General features: G+C 39.0%; 1 pseudogene across 1 annotated transcript; it reads right to left on the bottom strand.

Annotated features, from left to right (window-relative positions):
* Positions 1-411: 411 nt before the first annotated feature.
* LOC306652735 (asparagine--tRNA ligase, cytoplasmic-like) lies at positions 412-2,005 on the bottom strand (annotated as a pseudogene). Its single transcript has one exon. The product of its transcript is annotated as an asparagine--tRNA ligase, cytoplasmic-like (transcript).
* Between the last annotated feature and the right edge of the window lie 6,189 nt (positions 2,006-8,194).

The raw sequence follows: 8,194 nt of genomic DNA, 5'->3' as shown, positions 1-8,194 counted from the left end.
TAAGCAACAATGCGATCTGCCCCCACAGATGTGTTTTAACTCAATGACACAATAAAATGATATAAATTAAAGAATTCCAGTTACATTTAAAAGTACAGAAAGATTAAGCTTTTGGGATACCTTTGACCTTAATTAAAAACTGTTTAATTATGTGTGGCATATTTAACACAATTACTCTAACTGGATAAAATGCTGAAATGTATTCATAACTACAGAGTTACATGCCACATATTTTCCCAGATTTTGTAATGGATATTTTTTCTTAAAATGATATCAATGTCCCTTGATGTTCAAGTAATGTGGACTACATTTTATGGTTTTATGGCCGTGGGAATAAAAAAGGGAAAGCTATATCCAATGGAACAAACATGGGACAATTTGGCTTTTTGTTTTTATTTAATGAGGCAGACTGCTCCTTTTGCGACCATTCTTCACATTCACATTTCAGGAGGAATGAGTTACAGCTTACAGCGCTGGACAAATCGAGGGTACAAGCACACATCTCAGATGTGATACCTATTCAGAATCCAAGTCAAGAATCGTTCTAAGCCCAAGCCATATCCCCCGTGAGGACATGTACCATATTTTCTCTGATCTGTATACCAGTAATAAGGAGTGGGGTCAATTCCTTCCCTTTTATAACCTGCCAGTATTTCTTCACCATCCCAGATATGCATTGAGCCTCCCACAACCTCACCAACATTAGGCATCAACACGTCGACAGATTCAGTAAGGCGGGAATCCTCTGGACATCATTGCATATAGAAGGACTTGATCTCCACAGGAAATCGACACAGCAAGATTTGTTCATTAATGGTGTCTGTCATCAGTCTCTCAGGAGCTTCTGGGATATCTTCTCCAAATTCATACGAAGTCCCATCTTCTTTCTTTATATTGTGTTCTTTTAGCCATACAATAGCATCTGAGTAGTTCATTCATCTGGAAGGCTGTTTGGGAGATTTAAAGTTTGGGTTGAGGTCATACACTATGCTTGCTGCCGGTGATTTTAAGACTCTATCTACCACATCACAAACCAAGTCCTCCAATCTCTTCAGGAGATCCTCAAAGGTCAGGAAAGGGCACTCAGCTTCCACGTGAGTATATTCAGCCAGGTGCCTTTGTGTTCTGGACTGTTCTGCTCTGTATGACTGTGCAATACAAAAAACATCTCCCAAGGATGGAAGGCAAGTCTCCAGGTACAACTGAGAGAACTGAGTCAAAAATGCCTCTTCCCCGAAATAGTCAAGCTTGAAGAGTGTGGCGCCACCTTCTACCTGTGTCTGTACCAACGTTGGAGGAGTAACTTCACAGTACCCCCTTCAAAGAAGTGATCTCTGAAGCACCTGGTGACCACAGAACGTGCTTTTAGGATTTTGGACATATTTTCTCCTCGGATCATCATGTGTCTGTTGTTCAGCTGGACGTCAACATCAGATTCTTCATTGATTAAGTTATCAGCTCCTCCAGCAGGGGCCAGCCCCACAAGGTCCCAGAAGTCACAACTCAACTCGTGGCCTCCTGGAGCCTGCTTGCCCTTTGGGATAAGATTTAGCATTCCATATACAGCAACACTACTCTCAGTAGACAAGACTACTCCATTATAACACTGACACAACTAATCCAACAAGACACACTGAAGGTAACCTGTACCATCTCGCAATACCACAAACATTAAATTCTTTCCTTGCCTATGCAGCCTATGGACCCAGCTGAACACCTTTACTCTCTGGCCTCTATACCCTTCTAATGCACAAATCTTCACACATTGTGGCTCTGGAAGACTTGGATCATTTTTAATGGTAATCTTTTTTGCTTCTTCCAGGTTCTTTTCTTTTCGTAAATTATCTTCTGCCTCTTTCTTCTCCCGGGATTCACTCTTCATTTGCTCCCCATGCCACAATTTTTTAATGTTCTTCATCTGTGATTTAGAAATAATGTCCCACCTCTCATTTTCTTTTTGTGAATCTATATAAATGGTAGGAAATGATTCTTTTCCTACTGCCATAAAAGCCTAGCACCATCCCTGCAGTCACCCTGGTCACCTCCAATGACATGGTCCCAGCACTGCCGCCGCCTAGTCACGCCAACGTGCGCAGACGGCTTCCTAAAAATCTTTACATTGTGTTTATATTTGAAGGTGGGAAGTAGGCAAAAGAGTGGGTTAAGGGAAAAGGGATGGGAAAAGATAATTATTTTTCACAACAATTAGCATTCAAGTTTACATAGATTCTGTATTCATTATGTATCTAAAATTAGATTTTTTTTCTCAGTGAAGTCTACTCTTCAAAATAGAAATCTGAACCTTAGACTTCATGTACAAAGATCAAGGGTGAGGTTAAGAATGAATGGAAAGCAGTTGGGTAAAAACAAATATTCTTCACATATATTGAGAATTCAAGTTTCCATGCACAACTTACCCTTTGTCTTAGATGGGAATTAAGAAAATTAATCCTAGAATTCATTTTTGCTTGAGAGAGTGACAGGGAAAGCTGATGGGATCTACTCTAAATCCATGGTCATCTACCTCAAGTGGACACTCAGTTTTGTATATAGCACTGTCTTACTCTAAGCAAGGAGCTGATTTCTTCTACATAATAGAAAAACCAAATACTGTAATCCTGAAACTCCCCCATTTTCTGAATAACAATCATGAAAATCTGTCTGCACTTACCCTCTTCTTTTCAATTGTGTTGCCATTTTTTCCCATCTCATCTGCTCAGGGTTATTGAAATATCTGTTATACCTATAAACTCTTTTGTATTCAGTCTCCTTTTGTTAACTTCATCCTTCCCATTGACTTTCTATTTAATTAAACTGTTTTAATTTTAGATTAGCAGAGAAATTACAAAGGTAATACAGTGATTTCACCACATACCCAGTTATTCCTATTAGTAGAAGGTTACTTTAATACATTTTGTACAACTAAGAACCAATATTGGTACATTACTATTTAGTAAACTCCATATTTTATTCAGCTTTCACTAGCTTTTTACTACCAACCATTTTTGTCCCAGAATCCCATCCAGGATACAATGTTATATTTAGTAATCATGTCTCATATTAAAGATACTGGTTACTGGATTGGGAAGTATTATGTAATACTTATATATGGCTCATAATAAATGAAGGATTCTCTTAACACAGTTAAATATTAAACTAATGGGAAATGTTATATGCCAATAGTGAGAATTCATCTGAGTTTTGTTGCATTTCCAATAATGGCATACTCAGTACAAGTTTTATGACACTTTTAAGTGTAACATCAATAGAATGAAACTCTATATATGAACATTTGTGTCATTATATTAAAATTAAATATTAGCACATTAGAAGTGCTTATTTCTCCCCACTGTGTGGATTTCTCATCCCTATATTGATAATTTTTGTAAGAAAAAAATGGTGAGTAAAATTGAGGTTTTCAGTCTCTTCTGTCTCCACATGTCAACAAGCAGAACACATTGTTGTCAAACAGAACAATTAAGTAATTCTCACAGGGAGGGAAATGGGTGTTTGAAGTAACTTTCTGCTGTCCACAGTGTTTTTCAATACATACTCACCTTATCATGGCACCTGTAGAACCTCAGCATATTCTTCACTTGGAAATGCATCTCCACCTTATTAATACAGTTTCATGACTGTGATGTATGAATTATGTTGCTAGAAAAAAAGCTAGCTAGAACTCTCTTGTTACACTTGCTACTGCTTACAAAGTACACTGAATTATAGGAGGAACTATTACAAGTTGTAACTTATCTTGTGTATGTATACTTTTAGCGTTCATGTGCTTTTGCTGTAAGAGCTATCAGAATAGGAATTTTCATGGACTGTCAAAAAGTGAAGTATTTTCTTAGAACAATGAACTATCAGAAAAATGATTGTTTTTTTGTCTGGAAAGCAGAATTAAGGGAAATTTTATATTATATTAAAATACAAAGTTCACTGTACCTTTTTAAGCTATTATTTTTGTTTTCATGCAACTTTCAAAGGTTTAAAAATAAGGTGCAACTCATTCTAGATTGTGAACTCATGAAAGTGGGGATCATGTGTGTCTTCTTCACTGTATGCTCAGCAACTAACGTGCTTGCTAAATGTTGAATAAATGAGTATTGTCTTCTGTTTTCTGAATAATTTCCACTGGAGAGCATGTAAATAAGCTAGTGATTATATCTATTGTTAATCTTGTGTTCAGCAGATAAAAATGCAATCACATTTTTCTAAATATTCCATTTAAAATTTATTAATTATAGTAATTACTATTCAGGGTTTAAAATGTGGGGATATTGCAGTATGCTTTACTCTTTGAATTAAAATCTGATAGTTCATTAATGTAACTGCCTTTTGCTTGAATTCTCCACCTGCTTGCATTGGTGGAATTCAGTAGTGCTGTTTATATTAGAGACTGGTTATTCAAATTTAACTTCATAATTGCAGTATAAGAATTGTTTTTGTTTATATATGAATATCTTTTTAATGGGCACATAATTTTATACATTTATTTGGTATTTTGACATTTCAATACATGTATTAATGTGTGCTAATTAGATGAGATTAACTGGCATATCTATCACCTTAAATATTCACTATTTCTCTGTGTTAGGAACATTAAAAATCCCCTCTACTAGCTGAAATACACAGTTGATTATTTCCAACCAGTTACTTTAAAAAAAAAAAAGTTTCAGTATATTCTAATGTCATTAATTTTGATTCTCTGAAGAATGGTTCTTAAGTCTTTCATGTATCCTTTTCAAGTTACTCCTTACACTGTATAGTTGTGTTTCATCTTTCCAACAATTAATTTATAGTCAATCACTTATATAACCTATTTTTTTTCGCTGGCATAATCTTTAAAGAAAACTGCATTGTTTTTGTCATGATCACCACTAGACCAAAGTGTACTTCATATTAAGGGCATTCTAGTATTTGCTTAAGATACAAAAATGAGTAAGAACATTTTCCTACTACTAAGAAGAAAAGGTTTCTAGGTCAGTCATGTCTTCTCCTGAACTTCTCTTTGTTATAGACAATGACTATATATACATTTTTTTTCATGGATACTCATTATTTTGTTCATATTGGCTTATGCTTGTTTTTAACATAGTGTTATTTTCCCTCAGTAAAAGATGACCCAAAACTTAAAATTTAAGTTGAAAGTGCAGTAGTTCCATGTTTGTAAGTTTAAACATCTGAAGACCACACATGTACAAGAAAATAATGTTATTTTATTATAGTTTCTTAACTTTGTAAAGTTTAATATAAAGTGAAAAATTATTGGAATCAGGCTATCATGTACCACAGAGTGGGCTGCTGGCCACATTTTCCATACTGAAGTAAAAATCTTCATTTGTTTCTAGAAATTATTGTATCTTATAGTTTTGCTTCATTATTCTGCACAACTATTGGTAGTAGAAAGAAAGAATTTAGTAAATAATTAATTACATACAAGACAGTACCTGGGTAGGTAGTATATGATGGTTTTAAAACTTCATTTTTCTAATATAATGTTTTTCATGAAAAGCATCATATACATAAGGCAAAAAGGTAACAATAAAAGCAAACAGAAGCAGTTTTTCAGTCATGTAGTAGTATAGTACCTATGACTAGAGTTTTAGTTTTTGAGATTTGAATTAAGAACTTCTTAGGAGGTTTCAAGATGGCAGACTAGAGGGTGGCTGCAGTTCATGTTGCTCCAGGACTCAGGATTCAAAAGAGGAGATATTGAGAGACTTGGGACCAACTCAAAGCAGCTAGGTGAGTCTCTCCCATTGAGGAGGCGTCCCAGATGGGGCAGTAGTCCCAGAAGGCAGGGAACTTTGTGAAGTAGAGCTGCCTGGTGAGACACCCCTTCCCCACTGGAGCAGTGAACGTGGACAACTGGAAGTGACGTACAGGAGGATGCTCAGCACAGTGCTGGGACTCGGAGCAACCACTGGGGCTCTGGTGGCTGCACTGGGGAGGAGAGGTGAGGACAGCTGTGTGGACTCAAAACACCAGGGCCTGCACTGAGGAGGAGGAGGAGGAGTGTGGCCACTTGTATTTGGAGTGACTATACCAGAGCTACAGGCGGTTGCCAGAGGAGGAGCTACATGGTGAGCTGTTTGGACTCAGACCACTTCTGAACACTGGGGCTGGCACTGAGGAGTAGGAGGAGGAGGAGGAGGAGCACGGCAGGTCGTTTGGACTCGCAGTGACTGCATTAGAGCTCCAGGCGGCTGCTCAGAGGAGGAGGCGATTGGTGAGTTGTTTGGACTTAAAGCGACCGCTCCTGAACACAGGGGGGCTGCCTGGAGGAGAAGCACGGTGGGTAGCTAGGTCTCAAGTAGCTGCACCAGAACTCCAGGCGGCTGCCCAGAGGAGGCATGCAGCGGGTACCGTGGATTAAGAGCCACTCAGAACGACCACTCCTGAACACCCAGGGGGGGTTACCAGGAAAAGGAGGAGGAACGGGGTGGGTCACTTCGACTTGGAGTGATTGCCCAGGGCTACGGGTGGTTGGTGGGAGGAGGAGGCATGCAGTGAGTTGCTTGGACTCCTACTGACCGCACCAGAACACCGGGCGGCTGTCAGGAGGAAGAGGCATGCCGCAGGTCTCTGGGACTCAGAGCAATTGTACGGGGCCCAAGGTGGCTGCTCAGAGGAGGGGCCGCATAGCCAGGCGATTAGGTGCAGAGCAGGGTCCCAGGATCTAGGAGGCTTCTTGGTGGAAGAGCCTCACAGAGACATGCTTAGGGGTGGAGGGAAGGTTCCAGGACTGTGGGCAGATTCTCTGAGGAGGGGCAGCCTAAGGAGATACATCTGTGAAGGGTGAGGCTCACAGGCCCAGGAGGTAGGGCCGGGCCTCTGGGAAATTTGCAGAGGAAGGCAGCCCAGCCCAGGTGGTAGCTGTAAATTGAGGGGAAATTCTAGAAGGGGAACTGACCAGCAAGACCTCCACACTGGGTGAGTCTTCCCTGCCAGGTGAGGTTTCCCCACAAGGATGGTAAAACCAGAGACACAGGCCCAAACAGGCCTTGCCTCAGCCCGCAGCCTAGTTCCCCTTTGGATAACCATTGCTCAACAAGTGCAGGCACCTCTGCCCACTAGCAGGGAGTATACCCCACCTGAAGGCCACCACTCCTAGAGAGGCAGCTTCCTTGTGAAGCACCACATTATCAACTTCCTCCAAGACTTCAGCCTACTGAAGGCTAAGAGGAGATATATATAGAAATCTTCAGGGACATTGTAAGTCAATAGAGGAAATCTGCAATATCTCAGCGGTCCACTGTTACCTGAACAATATGAGAAAACAAGGAAAGAAAATGCCACGAACAAATCTAGATGTTACATCAATAAAACCCAATGACAGCATGGCAGAAGACCTGACAGAAAAGGAGTTCAGAATATACATAATTAAAATGATCAGGGAAGCAAATGATGAGATGAAAGAGCAAATGCAAGCACTGAATGATGAGATGAAAGAGTAAATGCAGGCATTGAATGATTGCACCAATCAATGGTTAAAAGAGCAAATACAGGAAGCAAAAGATCATTTCAATAAAGAGTTAGAGATATTGAAAAAAAAAAACACACAGAAATCCTTGACATGAAGGAAACAATAAACCAAATTAAGAACTCCATAGAAAGCATATCCAGTAGGATAGAACACCTGGAAGACAGAACCTCAGACATTGAAGACAAAATATTTAACCTTGAAAACAAAGTTGAACAAACAGAGAAGATGGTAAGAAATCATGAACAGAATCTACAAGAACTATGGGATATCATGAAAAGGACAAATTTAAGAATTATTGGGATTGAGGAAGGCACAGAGAAACAAACCAAAGGAATGAAAAATGTATTCAATAAAATAATATCAGAAAATTTCCGAAATCTGAAGAATGAAATGGAAAATCAAGTTCGAGAGGCTTATTGGATTGCAAATACACAAAATTACAACAGAACCACACCAAGTCACATTATAATGAAAATACATAACATACAAAATAAAGACAGAATTTTAAAAGCTGTGAGAGAAAAGAACCAAATTACATTCAGGGGGAAACAAATACGGATATCAGCAGATTTATAAATCCAGACCCTAAAACCTAGAGGGCCTGGAACAACATTTTTCAAGCCCTGAAAGAAAATGGATGCCAACCAAGAATCTGATACCCAGCAAAACTTACCTTCAAATTTGACGATGAAATAAAATCCGTCC

This window comes from Sciurus vulgaris (assembly GCF_902686455.1).
Source record: "Sciurus vulgaris genome assembly, contig: HiC_scaffold_560_arrow_ctg1, whole genome shotgun sequence".
In the NCBI taxonomy this organism is placed as follows: Eukaryota; Metazoa; Chordata; class Mammalia; order Rodentia; family Sciuridae; genus Sciurus; species Sciurus vulgaris.
The sequence above is the reverse complement of the archived record's forward strand: the minus strand, read 5'-3'. Positions and strand labels throughout refer to the sequence as shown.